The following is an 18,687-nucleotide window of genomic DNA, read 5'->3' as shown; positions in this document are numbered from 1 at the left end:
GACGACACTGTGGCCCCGTCCGATGATACCCCAGGACAGGGCCAACCAGGCAGGATATAACCCCACCCACTTTGCCAAAGCACAGCCCCCACACCACCAGAGGGATATCAACAGACCACCAACCTACTACCCTGAGACAAGGCTGAGTATAGCCCACAAAGATCTCCTCCACTGCACAAGCTCGAGGGAGCGACAAACCGGACAGGAAGATCACGTCAGTGACTCAACCCACTCAAGTGATGCACCCTTCCTAGGGATGGCATGGAAAGCACCAGTAAGCCAGTGACTCAGCCCCCGTAATAGGGTCAGAGGCAGAGAATCCCAATAGAGAGACAGGAACCGGCCAGGCAGAGACAGCAAGGGCAGTTTGTCGCTCCAGTGCCTTTCCGTTCACCTTCGCACCCCTGGGCCAGACTACACTCAATTATAGGACCTACTGAAGAGATGAGTCTTCAGTAAAGACTTAAAGGTCGAGACCGAGTCTGCGTCTCTCACATGGATAGGCAGACCATTCCATAAAAATTTAGCTCTATAGGAGAAAGCCCTGCCTCCAGCTGTTTGCTTAGAAATTCTAGGGACAATAAGGAGGCCTGCGTCTTGTGACCGTAGCGTACGTGTAGGTATGTACGGCAGGACCAAATCGGAGAGATAGGTAGGAGCAAGCCCATGTAATGCTTTGTAGGTTAGCAGTAAAACCTTGAAATCAGCCCTAGCCTTAACAGGAAGTCAGTGTAGAGAGGCTAACACTGGAGTAATATGATCACATTTTTTGGTTCTAGTCAAGATTCTAGCAGCCGTGTTTAGCACTAACTGAAGTTTATTTAGTGCTTTATCCGGGTAGCCGGAGAGTACAGCATTGCAGTAGTCTAATCTAGAAGTGACAAAAGCATGGATTAGCTTTTCTGCATCATTTTTGGACAAAAAGCTTCTGATTTGTGCAATGTTACGAAGATGGAAAAAAGCTGTCCTTGAAATATTATTGATATGTTCGTCAAAAGAGAGATCAGTGTCCAGAGTAACGCAGAGGTCCTTCACAGTTTTTTTTTGAGACGACTGCACAACCATCAAGATTAATTGTCAGATCCAACAGAAGATCTCTTTGTTTCTTGGGACCTAGAACTAACATCTCTGTTTTGTCCAAGTTTAAAAGTAAAATGCCTCCATCCACAGGGTACGAGTGGTCACTGAATGGATTATTAGCATGAAAATGATGTATTGTAAACCATATGCCATGGCTGTCTTAGTCACCAGATCTTAACCTAAATGTGAAATTCTGGAGTGGCGCCTGAGACGGCGTTATCCACCACCATAAAAAAAACACCAAATGATGGAATTTCTTGTGGAAGAATGGTGTCGCCTCCCTCCAATAGAGTTCCAGACACTTGTAGAATCTATACCAAGGTGCATTGAAGCTGTTCTGGCTCGTGGTGGCCCAACGCCCGATTAAGACACTTTACTGTATGTTGGTGTTTCCTTTATTTTGTCAGTTACCTGTATGTACAGTGGGGTTCTAAATTATTGACACCCTTGATAAAGATGAGCAAAAATGACTGTATAAAATAATTAATTCAAATGCTGAGCTATATTAAATGCTCCAAAACATAGGGAAATTATATTTATACTAATACAATTGCTCAAAAAGGTAGGGGTAAAAATTATTGACACCCCTGTTTTCATTGCCTTTCAATACCTCACCTTGAAAGAATAACAGCACTGAATATTTTTCTAAAATGTTTTATGAGTTGGAGAACAAATTGAGAGGGATCCTAGACTATTCCTCCATACATAATCCTTCCAGATCCTTGATATCCTTCTTCTGCCTTTATGGACGGCCCTCTTCAATTCAAACCACAGGTTTTCAATGGGTTTCAAGTCCAGAGACTGCAATGGCCATTGCAAAATGTTGATTTTGTGGCCAATAAACCATTTCTTTGTGGATTTTGATGTGTGCTTGGGGTTATTGTGGAAGCTAAATAGTGTCATAACATCAAAGATCCACCACAATATTTTACAGTAGGTAACTGGTGTGCGTTGCCAAAGAGCTGTATTTTAATGTCATCCAATAAATGTAAATGCCTGGAGTTTGCTAAACGGCACTGGCACTTGGATTGGAACCGGTGCTTTAGTCAGATGACATGAAAATAGCTCTTTGGCCATGCACACCAGTGATGGGTTTGGCATCGAAATGAGCAGAAAATAACCCCTTACCTACTGTAAAATCTGGTGGTGGATGTTTGATGTTATTGGGCTATTTTGCTTCCACTGGTCCTCATTTTGCCATGGGGCAGAGAGAAATATTTGGCAGTTTTACAGCTAATTTCCTGTAATTCTACCCATTTTGCCATGACTTATGCCATGTTAATGATATCTGAGTGAGAGGGACTAACAAAATCAATGGGGCCCCCTGGAGGTCAGGGCCCCTGGGCACGTGCCCTGCATGCCCATTCGGTATTTGGCCATGATTACTACAAGTTAAGATAGCTGGCTAGACTTACCAATCTTACCAATTTAACAAAATTGTTAGCTGACATGGCTAAAGCGAAAAACTCACTAGAAGCGGGCAGGGCGGAGCAAGCAGAACGAGGCAGGTGGAAAGGAAGGGACAGGCAGAGCAGTGACTGTATGCTGTTGTTTTTCCATAAGTGGAAGCATTGGTCTAACTGAGCATGTATGGTAAAGCTTCAACCCTTAGCTACCTCTTCCAATTCAAATGAGCACAAAAAAAATCTGAATAATGAGAACATTTGTATTGTTTTGTGTGTCTACAGCGCCAGGGATAAAATGCAAAAATGGAGACACGTTCGAATTGAGCGAGGTGTCAAAGCGTACAACCTACCTAGTTGGGTCATTTATAATTCAAAACAATGCATTCTAAAATAAATCACACACACGCCTCGCATGCTCGCCTTTGGTGAGTTTAGGCCTTAATTGAGTGACTGTCAGTGACTGACATAACAAGAAAAACTGCTGCACAACTACATTTCGAAATTGCACCTTGTATATTCTAATATTCTAACTGTCAACAGTCAGTTGAGACCCTGACTGAGTTCCTAGGTGACCACCTATGTTGCAAATGCCTGTTAAGGACAACGGCATTATTAACTTCCCCAGTACTAAGATATTTTAGCCAAAAACCTGGTTGCCTCTGCCAGGAGGCCGCAAGTAGATCTTCCACAATAACCCCAAGCGCACATCAAAATCTCCAAAGAAATGGTTAATTGGCCACAAAATCAACATTTTGCAATGACAATCTCAGTCTCCGGACTTGAAACCCATTGAAAACCTGTTTTTTGAATTGAAGAGGGCCGTCCATAAAGGCAGACAAAGGATATCAAGGATCTGGAGGGACTCTGTATGGAGGAATGGTCTAATCAAATCAAATCAAATTTTATTGGTCACATGCGCCGAATACAACAGGTGCAGATATTACAGTGAAATGCTTACTTACAGCCCTTAACCAACAGTGCATTTATTTTTAACAAAAAAAGTAAAAATAAAACAACAACAAAAAAAGTGTTGAGAAAAAAAGAGCAGAAGTAAAATAAAATAACAGTAGGGAGGCTATATATACAGGGAGGTACCGGTGCAGAGTCAATGTGCGGGGGCACCGGCTAGTTGAGATAGTTGAAGTAATATGTACATGTGGGTAGAGTTAAAGTGACTATGCATAAATAATTAACAGAGTAGCAGCAGCGTAAAAAGGATGGGGTGGGGGGGCAGTGCAAATAGTCCGGGTAGCCATGATTAGCTGTTCAGGAGTCTTATGGCTTGGGGGTAGAAGCTGTTGAGAAGTCTTTTGGACCTAGACTTGGCACTCCGGTACCGCTTGCCGTGCGGTAGCAGGGAGAACAGTCTATGACTAGGGTGGCTGGAGTCTTTGACAATTTTGAGGGCCTTCCTCTGACACCGCCTGGTATAGAGGTCCTGGATGGCAGGAAGCTTGGCCCCAGTGATGTACTGGGCCGTACGCACTACCCTCTGTAGTGCCTTGCGGTCGGAGGCCAAGCAGTTGCCATACCAGGCGGTGATGCAACCAGTCAGGATGCTCTCGATGGTGCAGCTGTATAATTTTTTGAGGATCTGAGGACCCATGCCAAATCTTTTCAGTCTCCTGAGGGGGAATAGGCTTTGTCGTGCCCTCTTCACGACTGTCTTGGTGTGTTTGGACCATGATAGTTCGTTGGTGATGTGGACACCAAGGAACTTGAAGCTCTCAACCTGTTCCACTACAGCCCCGTCGATGAGAATGGGGGCGTGCTCAGTCCTCTTTTTTTTCCTGTAGTCCACAATCATCTCCTTTGTCTTGGTCATGTTGAGGGAGAGGTTATTATCCTGGTACCACACGGCCAGGTCTCTGACCTCCTCCCTATAGGCTGTCTCATCGTTGTCGGTGATCAGGCCTACCACTGTTGTGTCGTCGGCAAACTTAATGATGGTGTTGGAGTCGTGCCTGGCCATGCAGTCATGGGTGAACAGAGAGTACAGGAGGGGACTGAGCACGCACCCCTGAGGGGCCCCCGTGTTGAGGATCAGTGTGGCAGATGTGTTGTTACCTACCCTTACCACCTGGGGGCGGCCCGTCAGGAAGTCCAGGATCCAGTTGCAGAGGGAGGTGTTTAGTCCCAGGATCCTTAGCTTAGTGATGAGCTTAGAGGGCACTATGGTGTTGAATGCTGAGCTGTAGTCAATGAATAGCATTCTCACGTAGGTGTTCCTCTTGTCCAGGTGGGAAAGTAGAGATTGCATCATCTGTGGATCTGTTGGGGCGGTATGCAAATTGGAGTGGGTCTAGGGTTTCTGCGATAATGCTGTTGATGTGAGCCATGACCAGCCTTTCAAAGCACTTCATGGCTACAGACGTCAGTGCTACGGGTCGGTAGTCATTTAGGCAGGTTATCTTAGAGTCCTTGGGCACGGGGACTATGGTGGTCTGCTTGAAACATGTTGTTATTACAGACTCAGTCAGGGACATGTTGAAAATGTCAGTGAAGACACTTGCCAGTTGGTCAGCACATGCTCGGAGTACACGTCCTGGTAATCCGTCTGGCCCTGCGGCCTTGTGAATGTTGACCTGCTTAAAAGTCTTACTCACATCGGCTACGGAGAGCGTGATCACATAGTCATCCAGAACAGCTGGTGCTCTCATGCATGCTTCAGTGTTGCTTGCCTCGAAGCGAGCATAGAAGTGGTTTAGCTCGTCTGGTAGGCTTGTGTCACTGGGCAGCTCGCGGCTGTGCTTCCCTTTGTAGTCTGTAATAGTTTTCAAGCCCTGCCACATCCGACGAGCGTCAGAGCCAGTGTAGTACGATTCAATCTTAGCCCTGTATTGACTCTTTGCCTGTTTGATGGTTCGTCGGAGGGCATAGCGGGATTTCTTATAAGCGTCCGGGTTAGAGTCCCGTTCCTTGAAAGCGGCAGCTCTACCCTTTAGCTCAGTGCGGATGTTTCCTGTAATCCATGGCTTCTGGTTGAGGTATGTACGTACGGTCACTGTGGGGACGACATCATCGATGCACTTATTGATGAAGCCAGTGACTGATGTGGTGTACTCCTCAATGCTGTCTGAAGAATCCCGGAACATGTTCCAGTCTGTGCTAGCAAAACAGTCCTGTAGCTTAGCATCTGCGTCATCTGACCACTTTTTTATTAACCGAGTCACTGGTGCTTCCTGCTTTAGTTTTTGCTTATAAGCAGGAATCAGGAGGATAGAGTTATGGTCAGATTTGCCAAATGGAGGGCGAGGGAGAGCTTTGTATGCGTCTCTGTGTGTGGAGTAAAGGTGGTCTAGAGTTTTTTTTCCTCTGGTTGCACATTTACAGTTTTTCTCAGTCGCTTTGGTGCATTTTTCACATCATCCCTAACATGTGCAAAATAATAAGTGCATTTCTCAGAACAATTTGTACAAACTGCAATATACAATAGATATGTTTCTAAAGCTAGTCAGTCACTAAAATTCCTTAGTACATCTCTCAAAAGTAAATATTCATGCCAATGATCATGTCAGTGTCATCAGAATGATAAGTCATTGAGTCATTGTTCACGAACAAGGTTGTCAAAATGTTTAGGCATGTTGTCAATGGAACTGTGTACTTTGACAGTATTACCTGATGTAAACTTAGGCTACAGTTTGGATGACAGTTACTGTATTGAAAATGCACAAGGCTGCACTTCTATGGCATATATCAATTTCAACAGTACTATTTACATATTACTGTATGTGGGTTATTGATTGAAAGAGACTGGACAACCCAAGGGGCACAAAGGAAAAAAAACTAAATTAGAAAGAAACACAGGAAACCACCCCTAAGGCACAACTTTGCCCACAGCACTGTTCTAGTGCTGTCTCTACACATCCAGACGTTCCTGTCTGTCAGCCCACATATTCTCATCCACATCACACCGGATATTTTCCCTTCCAATGCAACGTGGAAAGAATCTTTTGGAATGCCTTATCCATCCTCTGCAGGCGTCTACTGTGGTGTCCTCACATGCTGCATCCATTGCAGCCAGCAGGGTCATCTGTGTGTGTGGCTGACGATCGTACACCTTCCACCTCCATGCTGAAAAGAACTCCTCAATTGGGTTAAGGAATGGTGAATAAGGTGGGAGGAATTCTATGAGCATCCTCGGGTGGGTCACAAACCATTGCCTTATGATGTTTGATCGATGGAAACTCACATTATCACAAATGACCACATACTTTGGCAAATCCTCTCTAAACAGACCCCTCTCATCATCAGGGATGAGAGCCCTGTAGAGAGTCTCTAAAAAGTTGAGTAGATGCTGGGTGTTGTATGGCCCTAAAAGGGGGATATGGGTTAGGACACCATGCTCCGAAATAGCAGCACACATGGTGATATTTCCTCCCCGTTGGCCTGGCAAATCCACAGTAGCTCTGTGACCGATGATATTCCGACCCCGCCTTCTGCATTTGGTCAGGTTGAAGCCAGCCTCATACACGTATACAAAGTTGTGAGAGGGTTCACTTGATTCCAACTCCATTATACGCTATATCCCAGAACACACAGTTGAATTTGTTTTGGTAAGGAAGAGTGACATAAAATGTACATATATTGCATGTTCCTTCCACAGCAATGGAAATGTGCGCAGTTTATGCTTACTGTACTATGTAACACTATAAAATGTTGCTGTAAAGTAGTTACATAGATATATGTTTTACCTGTACATACTGGTTCCGTAGCTCCTTAACTCTGTCCTCATTCCTTTGGAATGGTACACGGTACAGCTGTTTCATACTCATCTGGTTTCTATGCAGAACCCTGTCGATGGTTGAGATGCTAACCGTATGGATGTTTTCAAAGACATCGTTGTCTTCTATAATGGTCTTTTGTATTTCCCTGAGTCTCATGGCATTGTTTGCTCGGACCATGGTGCAAATAGCCTCCTCCTGTTGAGGTGTGAAAAGGCGTCCTCTGCCACCGGTTTGAGGTAATCTTGCAGTCCTATGTGTGGAAAAATGCAGTGATGCATCGCACACTTTCACATAGACAAAAACTATGCGAACACACATTTTACTGTAAAACATACAGGTGGGTGCATGTAAGGTGCAGTATGTATCTGTATAGAGTATATTTCTGTATGCTGTGAAATACAAGTGGACTACTGTAATATGAAGCATTGTAGGAAGTATACAGTATACTGCTTATATACAGTAACAGTGCACTGTACATTGGTGGACATACCTGTTCTCTCTTCGAAACGTTTGTACTATTGAGGACACGGTTGATCTCCCAATATTCGGCTGCACCCTTCGACCCGCCTCAGCCATTGTAAGGCCATGATTGACAACATGGTCTACAATAGTGGCCCTTATGTCATCAGATATGCGCCTATGTCCTCTTCTGCCTCTTCCTCTGTTTTGCCTTCCACCACGCATCCTTGCTCCTCTTCTTCCTCCTCTTGGCTGTTGACCCTGTTCGTTTCCTGGTCCATCCATTATTGGAAAATTGCAACTCTGTGTTGTGGTCTGTCTATATATGCTTGCCAATTGATTCTTCATGAGATGCACCTTTGAGCAATTTAGACAACTGGTTGATTGTTGGTTGAACTAACACTTTACATTCCTTCATGAGTGAGGGTTAATTTCACCTGCACGATTCAGCAATTTACGTTTTTGTACAAAATGTCTAATAGAAATGTGTAAAACTATGCTTGACAGTTTATGACAAATAGTTCAACAATTTTGCATGTAATGGCTTATGCAAGGAACTAATGCCTAGATGTTTTGAGGGGTAAGACTATTCAACAGAGAACCATCTACTATATTTTGATCAACATGACATGAGCAATTGAAAATGTGGAAAAAAGCTGACACTTGTACATTATCAATTGCAATATGTACAAAAGCAATTGCAATTTGTTCAAAGGAATAAGAAATTGCTTTAATGATGTGCACAAGTGACTAGATGATTTGGAATTTGTACAAGTAGTATCAAGAATTGCACTTTTGATCTAAGAAATGCACCAAAGCGACTGAGAAAAACTGTAACATGCTGGTAGAAATTAGGTAGAACGGATTTAAGTTTCCCTGCATTAAAGTCCCCGGCCACTAGGAGCGCTGCATCTGGATGAGCGTTTTCCTGTTGATTTATGGCCTTGTACAACTCATTCAGTGCAATCTTAATGCCAGCATTGGTTTGTGGTGGTAAATAGACAGCTATGAAAAATATAGATGAAAACTCTCTTGGTAAATAGTGTGGTCTACAGCTTATCATAAGATACTCTACCTCAGGCGAGCAAAACCTCGAGACTTCCTTAGTATTTGATTTTGTGCACCAGCTGTTGTTTACAAATATACACAGACCGCCACCCCTTGTCTTACCGGAGTCAGCCGTTCTATCCTGCCGATGTAGTGTATAGCCCGCTAGCTGTATGTTATCATTGTCGTCGTTCAGCCACGACTCGGTGAAACATAGGATATTACAGTTTTTAATGTCCCGTTGGTAGGATAACCGTAATCTTAGGTCATCCAATTTGTTATCCAATGATTGAAGATTGGCTAATAGGATTGATGGAAGAGGCAGTTTACTCGCTCGCCGTCGGATCCTTACAAGGCACCCCGATCTACGTCCACGATATCTCCATCTCTTCCAATGTGTTCTCCAACTCATACAACATTTTAGAAAAAGGCTCAGTGCCGTTATCCTCACAAGGTGAGGGATTGAAAGGTATTGAAAACAGGGGTGTCAATAATTTTCGTATCTTTTTGAGATTTAAAAAAAAAACTTGTTAAACAAAATCTCTTTCTCTGAACAATTGTATTAGTGCAAAATATATTATAAAAAAAATTTGAGCATACAATATAGCTCAGTATTTTTATTATTTATTTTATACAGTCATTTTAGCTCATCTTTATCAAAGATGTCAATAATTTCAGACCCCACTGTATGTCACTAACTAGGAATTTGATGATGATGGAATCACTTTTCTGTCATTGTATCTAAGATGTGTAAGATATAAACTACTCCCAAAATCTATTTAGGTACAACCAGTAGCGGTGCGTGGGTAAAATCACTGGGGAAGCCAAGCCAGGAAAAAAAAAGCCATTTAATTGCGTTGTTTGCTCTATAGCCTGTTAGTTCATATGCCTTGCCACCGTGATATACAGACCTAAGGGCGAGACAATCAGAAGAAACACAGAGCAACAGCTGTCCGGAGGAGTCCACAAAGCATATTGCATGTAACAAACAGTTACAGTAGGGAGAACAAGTATTTGATACACTGCCGATTTTGCAGGTTTTCCTACTTACAAAGCATGTAGAGGTCTGTAATTTTTAACATAGGTACACTTCAACTGTGAGAGACGGAATCTAAAACAAAAACAAAAATCCAGAAAATCACATTGTATGATTTTTAAGTAATTCATTTGCATTTTATTGCATGACATAAGTATTTGATACATCAGAAAAGCAGAACTTAATATTTGGTACATAAACCTTTGTTTGCAATTACAGAGATCATACATTTCCTGTAGGTCTTGACCAGGTTTGCACGCACTGCAGCAGGGATTTTGGCCCACTCCTCCATACAGACCTTCTCCAGATCCTTCAGGTTTCAGGGCTGTCGCTGGGCAATACGGACTTTCAGCTCCCTCCAAAGATTTTCTATTGGGTTCAGGTCTGGAGACTGGCTAGGCCACTCCAGGACCTTGAGATGCTTCTTACGGAGCCACTTCTTAGTTGCCCTGGCTGTGTGTTTCGGGTCGTTGTCATGCTGGAAGACCCAGCCACGACCCATCTTCAATGCTCTTACTGAGGGAAGGAGGTTGTTGGCCAAGATCTTGCAATACATTGCCCCATCCATCCTCCCCTTAATACGGTGCAGTCGTCCTGTCCCCTTTGCAGAAAAGCATCCCCAAAGAATGATGTTTCCACCTCCATGCTTCACGGTTGGGATGGTGTTCTGGGGTTGTACTCAAAAGCTCTATTTTTGTCTCATCAGACCACATTACCTTCTCCCATTCCACCTCTGGATCATCCAGATGGTCATTGGCAAACTTCAGACGGGCCTGGACATGCGCTGGCTTGAGCAGGGGGACCTTGCGTGCGCTGCAAGATTTTAATCCATGACGGCGTAGTGTGTTACTAATGGTTTTCTTTGAGACTGTGGTCCCAGCTCTCTTCAGGTCATTGACCAGGTCCTGCCGTGTAGTTCTGGACTGATCCCTCACCTTCCTCATGATCATTGATGCCCCACGAGGTGAGATCTTGCATGGAGCCCCAGACCGAGGGTGATTGACCGTCATCTTGAACTTCTTCCATTTTCTAATAATTGCGCCAACAGTTGTTGCCTTCTCACCAAGCTGCTTGCCTATTGTCCTGTAGCCCATCCCAGCCTTGTGCAGGTCTACAATTTTATCCCTGATGTCCTTACACAGCTCTCTGGTCTTGGCCATCGTGGAGAGGTTGGAGTCTGTTTGATTGAGTGTGTGGACAGGTGTCTTTTATACAGGTAACGAGTTCAAACAGGTGCAGTTAATACAGGTAATGAGTGGAGAACAGGAGGGCTTCTTAAAGAAAAACTAACAGGTCTGTGAGAGCCGGAATTCTTACTGGTTGGTAGGTGATCAAATACTTATGTCATGCAATAAAATGCAAATTAATTACTTAAAAATCATACAATGTGATTTTCTGGAGTTTTAGATTCCGTCTCACAGTTGAAGTGTAACTATAATAAAAATGACAGACCTCTACATGCTTTGTAAGTAGGAAAACCTGCAAAATTGGCAGTGTATCAAATACTTGTTCTCCCCACTGTACATGACCTACAGCATGGTCAACCAAGTTAATGTTTCCAAGATTTTCGGACTACTAAACAACTATTGATTTAGAACACCAGAGAGTTACCGCAAGTCGCAAAGAAAACAGAAAATGCCTACACCAGGGGTGTCAAACGTCCGGCCCGCGGGCCGGATCAGGCCCGCAAACGGGTTTAATCCGGCCCGCGAGATGATATTGTAAAGTACAAAAATGCGCTGCAATTTTTCAATAAAATAAACTGCTGTTCCAATTGCGTCCACTGGATGGCGCAATAGCAATTGTGTTAAGCAAGCAAACTGTTTATACCGGGGCAGAGCAAGTAGGTCAAGCACGTGCAGCCAGTCCGGATGAGCTACTTTGTTTTGCCCGCAATATTTATTACGGCTTCTACTTTTAACATTATGTGCTTTGGCACCCTCATTTTCCCAATATGTCTGTCAAAAAAGAGAAAAGTGGACGCAGAGTGCAGAGTGTTCCAAGAAAAATGGTCATCCTCCTATTTATTCACGAAATTGAATGGGAGAGCTGTATGTTTGGTGTGTTCACAGCATGTTGCAGTGCTGAAAGAATATAACCTTCGTCGCCTCTATGTGAGTCTTCATGCCGACAAATATGACAACTTTCAAGGACAGCGGAGAAGAGAGAAGGTGAATGAACTGTTGGCGGGTCTGAAGAAACAGTGTTTACTCACAGCCGAGACATCAGTTTACGCTGCAGTGAAAGCTAGCTACCTCATTGCTAATGAAATCGCAGTGGCTTCAAAACCATTTAGTGAGGGTGAATTTGTAAAAACATGCATGATGAAGGCAGCGGAGATTGTGTGCCCTGAAAAGCGTCAGGCTTTTGTAAATATCAGCCTGACAAGAAACACAGTTGCAGACAGGATTTCCGATCTTTCAGTGGATTTGGACAGCCAGTTGAAGCAAAAAGTAAAGTAATTTATTGCGTTTTCGGTTGCAATTGATGAAAGCACGGACATTACAGATGTTGCACAACTGGCCATTTTCATCCGCGGAGTTGATGACACATTGACCGTCACCGAGGAGTTCGTGGAGTTGGTGCCGATGACAGATACAACGACCGCAGCTGATATTTTTACCTCACTCGTCGGCGCGCTGTACAGGGTCGGAGTGGACTGGTCCCGCGCTGTCAGCCTGGCTACAGATGGTGCGCCCTCAATGATCGGGAAAAAAGCAGGCGTTGTGACAAAGTTCAGAGAGAAAGTGCAATCTGCAAATGGAGGACGTGATTTTTTGACTTTTCACTGTATTTTGCACCAGGAGGCTTTGTGTTGCAAGTCATTAAAGATGGATAACGTCATGAAGGTGGTCATCCAAACTGTTAATTTCATCCGATCCAGAAGCCTGAATCACCGTCAGTTTGACAGACTTCTCAGAGAGAAAGACCACATCTATGGCCTGCCATACCACACTGAGGTAAGATGGTTAAGCCGAGGTGCTGTGCTGAGGCGTTTCTTTGATTTACGAGAAGAAATTGAACAGTTCATGGAAGAAAAGGGCAAACCAGTGTTAGAATTTCATTCCGCAGAATGGATGCAGGACCTTGTATTTATTGTGGATGTTATAGAGCACCTGAATAACTTGAACAAACAGCTGCAAGGGCGCAACAAAGTTGTCACGCAGTATTATGACAGCATACGTTCTTTCAAGTTGAAGCTGTCGTTGTGGGAGACGCAACTCGCCGGTGGTGATGCAGCTCACTTCCCCTGTCTGAAAAATGTGTGCGCGACCCAACATGTGGCAGACATGAAGCGGTTCAAGGATAAAATAACGGGACTGTTACGGGAGTTTGAGCAACGCTTTCAGATTTTTGGTGAACTGGAGAAAGACTTCAAAGTTTTTTGCTCGCCATTCACCGTGAATCCCTCTGATCTGCCCATCAGCATCCAACTTGAAATAATAGACTTGCAGTGTGACTCGGATTTGAAGGGCAAATTTTCCGCAGCTGGCTTGGACACATTTTATCAGAATCTCTTGCCAGGTTACCCCAACTTGACAGCCCTCGCTGCAAAACTGTTGTGCATGTTTGGAACCACATATATTTGTGAGCAAGTTTTCTCTGTAATGAGCATAAATAAAACAAAGCTGCACTCAAGGCTCACGCACAAGCACTTGAATCAAATCCTGAAGTTGGCTGCCACTCAGGATGTGACGCCTGATATTGATGCGCTGGTGAAAGCTAAAAGATGCCAGGTATCAGGAGTCAAATAAACTATGCAACCCCACTTAAAGTGCTGCATGAGACACCCTGATATAGTTCTGTGATCTGTGATATACTTCTGTGAATCACTGAGGCATTGTGTGTTTGTGTGTTCTTTGTCCTCAGAACTTTCAAATAACTTGAGGTGTTTTATGATTAATAGTGATGTTGTGCTTTTGGACACACTGTCCTCAGGCTCCAGCTTTATGTTTATATGTTTTTATGTTGATGTGCTATTGTTTTTAATTGATTTTATTTTATTTGTATATTTAACCTATTCTTGACTCTGTGGTTCTTGCACTTGTTTGGGGAACAGGATTTCATTATTTGTATCTACATTTCTGCCTGAGAAATGACACCCTGATATAGTTCTGTGATCTGTGAAACAGTTCTGTTAATCACTGAGGCATTGTGTGTTTGTCTGTTCTTTTTCTTTAGAATTTTCAAATAAACTTGACGTGTTTTATGATTAATAGTGATGTTGTGCTTGTACTATTTTGGACACACTGTCCTCAGGCTCCAGCTTTATGTTTTATGTTGATCGTATTAAAACAAAGAAAACAATCTGAAGTTGTTGTTTTTAAGTTATATATACCATGATTTTTCCGGTCCGGCCCACTTGGGAATAGATTTTCCTCCATGTGGCCCCTGAGCTAAAATGAGTTTGACACCCCTGGCCTACACTATTTCAGCACCATTTCAACTTCAACGTGTCAACATCATCATATCACCTATGCTTAGTCTAAAGGCGTCTGCATGATTCACAGCCAAAACAGTTCGGAAGAGTTTGTGCATTTATTATGACGACACTTTGTGACGTTTGTTTTGAACTTTGGTGAGCTTTTTTTCAGCACATTCTTTCATTGAAAAATACTGCACCAAAGATCTTAGAAGTAAAATTGTGTGACTAAGCTGTCCTAGGCAAAAACATCAAAATTAATGACAGATTTCTTGAGTTATCTTAGATTAATTCTGACTATTTTGAGGAAGTGTATACTGGCTACGGCATCTCAAAATGGACAAACAGTACTATTGCCGCTTTTTTCTTGTTTTTCAAGCAAAGGTCTTTTAAGGGAGTATGCAAGCACACTCGTTCGGTTCGCCAAGCCGACTTCAGCTAGCCGCCAGACGAACTGAAGCATGCTGATGCCTTAATACAGTGACAACTAAAAGATTCCAAAAACAATTTAGTCCAATCAACAGAAGCTAAATATCATGTGGCTGTCCATGGTTACTGATCTCTGTGTGTGAGTGTGTGAGTGTGTGTGTGTGTGTGTGTGTGTGTGTGTGCGTAAGTAGACAAAAAATGTTAACTCACACTATTTATAGAGAAACGCCAATGCCATCTTCCTCTTTTTCATGTTGCCGAAACGATCTGTGACTCTGTCATACAGTACACGCTTTTCGTTTTTGTTGTCCTAGGCTACCAGGCTAAAATGCTTGCTCGCTAGCCTAACTTCCTTTCATGGGCAACGACTAGCCAGCTAGTTAACAATTTTAGCTAGCCAGCCACCGGAGGACAACACAACGAGATGCAACAATTAAAGTTTTTTCTGTCAATGAGGTGTGGCTTCATGTGAAGTTATTGGTGTGAAGACAAATCCAAACTGGCTTCCCTTGACACTTTTTTTGGGTGCGCCAGGACCATTCACAATTCACAGTTGAGCTAACTCAGTTTAGCTCAACGCTGATTGGCTATAATTGTAAAAACAAATATCAAGGGAGGCCAAATGCTTGCTGGCTTCCCTTGCATTCAATGTTACAGGCGGCAACAATAATCAATACTATTTTTGACCAGTTTCGGGTCGTTGTCATGCTTCGCTAACTCGGATGCTTTCTCCAGTGAGATACATTCAGCCTCTTGCGAATTGTAGGACAATTATGAAACACAGAGAGACTAAAGATACATTATTTTATATGTTTTTCTCTTGGTAATTTTTTGGAGGGCCTGGCTTCCCTTTGCTTCCATGAATACACGCCACTGGGAATAACATAACTATGGTGCAGCTGATTTATATTTAGAATTCATAAAGTGTCTGTTCGGCTGTCACTCACCGAGAGAGAGCGCGAGAGAGAGCTGTGCAAACAGTCAGTCGTCATAAGTCTACAGACTATATTTAGCATGGAATATTCAACTCAGTGCCACTGTTGTTGTGATATGAAAACAAAGTGGGATTATAATTGCAAATGGCTGAATGCAAGAACATTTCTGTTATTTAGCAAACAAATAGATGGAGAAAGGGTGTTTGTTTTAGTTTCGTTTGGATTCTATGGAACCGCTGATGGATTCAACTGGAGAATTTAGTAATTTTAAGTGCATTACCAGCCAGTTCTAAATTTAATTTATTTGGATAATCAGCTGCTAATGATTGCAGTGTCCTTGCAATAGGCAGCCTCACTTTACAGGATATAGTATGAAAAAGCATTTCCAAAACGCCTTCACATGTTTAACTCTTCAGATATCAACAACGATTTTGTATTTTATTGTAGTACCCTCTTTACAGTTAGTACCAACAGATACAGCCAATGCCAATAAAACAAAGAGACACATCAGCAGAGCCATTAAATTCAACTCAATTGCTCTGCTAATTCTAATTCCACCAACACGTCTGAGCATAATTATAATTCAGAGTTTCTGCTATTCCCTGCCTCTTCTACAGTAGGAGAGATATGACAAAGATTTACACATCTTCAAAGTTCACATACAGTAAGTCAATGAATACAGTAAGGGTGCAATTTTTCTGGGTGCAGTTATGAGACCTTTAATGGATAGAGATCTCAGCGACACCGACGTTCTGAGGGCAGATGATAAAGGCAAATGGCACCTGGTGCAAAGATTTCCTTGGTGATAAAAGGAAATTGGCTCAGCTGAGTTAAGTGCTGATTTAAGGTGCATTATGAGGATTTAGACTATACTTCAGGAGCACTGAGGAAAATGGCACCAGGAGCTCTCAAATTATGATCCATGTCATATAGGCTTACTTAAGATTCTGAACAAAGGCTTATCTCTGGATAGAGAACAGACTTAACCCAATGTCAAGCTTGACATGATACTGCATTGACTTACTGTATACAATAAACCATTTTAGGTAACTCTAGAAAATAAAGCCAGATGTGCTTATTCATACATTCAATACATACCTTTAGAAATTATTAGTGCATATGGAAAGCATTCAGACCCCTTGACTTTTTCCACATTTTGTTACATTACAGCCTTATTCTAAAATGGATTCAATTGTTTTTTCCCCTCATCAATCTACACACAGTACCCCATAATGACAAAGCAAAAACAGGTTTTTAGAAACCTGTTTTTTGCTTCACTGTAGGGATGGTGCCAGGTTTCCTCCAGACGTGACGTTTGGCATTCAGGCCAAAGAGTTCAATCTTGGTTTCATCAGACCAGAGAATCTTGTTTCTCATGGTCTGAGAGTCCTTTAGGTGCCTTTTGGCAAACTCCAAGCGGGCTGTCATGTGCCTTTTACAGAGGAGTGGCTTCCGTCTTGCTCCTGATTGGTGGAGTGCTGCAGAGATGGTTGTCCTTCTGGAACGTTCTCCCATCTCCACAGAGGAATTCCAGAGCTCTGTCAGAGTGACCATCGGGTTCTTGGACACCTCCCTGACCAGGGCCCTTCTGCCCCGATTGCTCAGTTTGGCCGGGCGGCCAGAGTCTTGGTGGTTCCAAATTAATTCCATTTAAGAATGATGGAGGCCACTGTGTTCTTGGGGACCTTCGATGCTGCAGACATCTCGACACAATCCTGTCTCGGAGCTCTACGGACAATTCCTTCGACCTCATGGCTTGGTTTCTGCTCTGACATGCACTGTCAACTGTGGGACCTTATATAGACAGGTGTGTGCCTTTCCAAATCATGTCCAATCAATTTAATTTACACAGGTGGACTCCAATCAAGTTGTAGAAACATCTCAAGGATGATCAATGGAAACAGGATGCACCTGAGCTCAATTTCAAGTCTCATAGCAAAGGGTCTGAATACTTATGTAAATAAGGTATTTCTGTTTTTAATTTTTTTTATACATTTGCACACCCCAAAAATAAACTCTTTCACTTTGTCATTATGGGGTATTGTGTGTAGATTGATGAGGAACATTTTGTATTTAATCAATTTTAGAATAAGGCTGTAACGTAACAAAATGTGGTAAAAGTCAAGGGGTCTGAATACTCTCCGAATGCACTGTATGTAATATCCATAACAAGTAAGGCTTTTTTAATGTTTTTGTTTTCTATGCAAGCCTTTTTATTTTTTTGATAGTGTCCACAAAAAGCTAGCTACCTGTGTCCCATTAAATCAATGTGTCAAGAATTGATCTTAGATCTTTATTCCTGAAGAGTTTGAGGATCATACAATATCATTGATGACTTTAGTTTAACCAGATTCCATGGATTCAGTAAATATAATGGTTATGGGACTGCTGCAGACCCTGTGGCTATATAAAGATTAGTCATTATAACATTATTGCTTTAGTTAAACAGGGAGCATATGGACTCTTAAGACAAAGGTGGTGACTTTTTCCTAAATATAGGTCCACCTCTAAATCTATATTTATTCAGTAACACTTAAGTTGAAATTTTGGTGCACATGTTCATTAAATTAAATGTAGAATGAATAATAATTTGAACTTCCAAACTACTGTTCAATAAGGCATGCGTGACCATGTATTTAGTTGTTTTACTTCCATGTAAAAGAGTAATTTACAGTACTGTTCAGGACATTTATGTCATAAAGCCAAAAATGCTTACTGCCATAAAGAGTGCCATAAACAGTGTACTGTGTGTTGTGCTTATAAGGCTGTAATATTGGCCCTTAAAACGTAAGTGTTACCTTGAAAAGTGAGTTCACGTTGCTTAATAAGATTGTGCCCAGTTCCAATATGTCATATGATGTGGATCATACATTTTCAAATATAGATTGCATCATCCAGCAACATACAGTACGCTTGCTGAACTAAGAAATTCTTAAAATTGCACATGGTAAAATATCATCCTATACATGAAAATACCAAAAATACAGCTGTGAACAAACGTGGAAATGGAAACAAGGTAATATAGTTAAGGCTAAACATCTGTGTCTATTACCTTTGTCTAGCTAAGTCAATAAAAGTAGCATGCATTTAACAGAACATTGCCACACAATTTTACATTAAACAACAAAAGCAGCCAACTCAAATC

This window comes from Coregonus lavaretus (assembly GCF_964263955.1).
Source record: "Coregonus lavaretus genome assembly, chromosome: 5".
In the NCBI taxonomy this organism is placed as follows: Eukaryota; Metazoa; Chordata; class Actinopteri; order Salmoniformes; family Salmonidae; genus Coregonus; species Coregonus lavaretus.
This window is presented reverse-complemented; position numbering follows the sequence as displayed.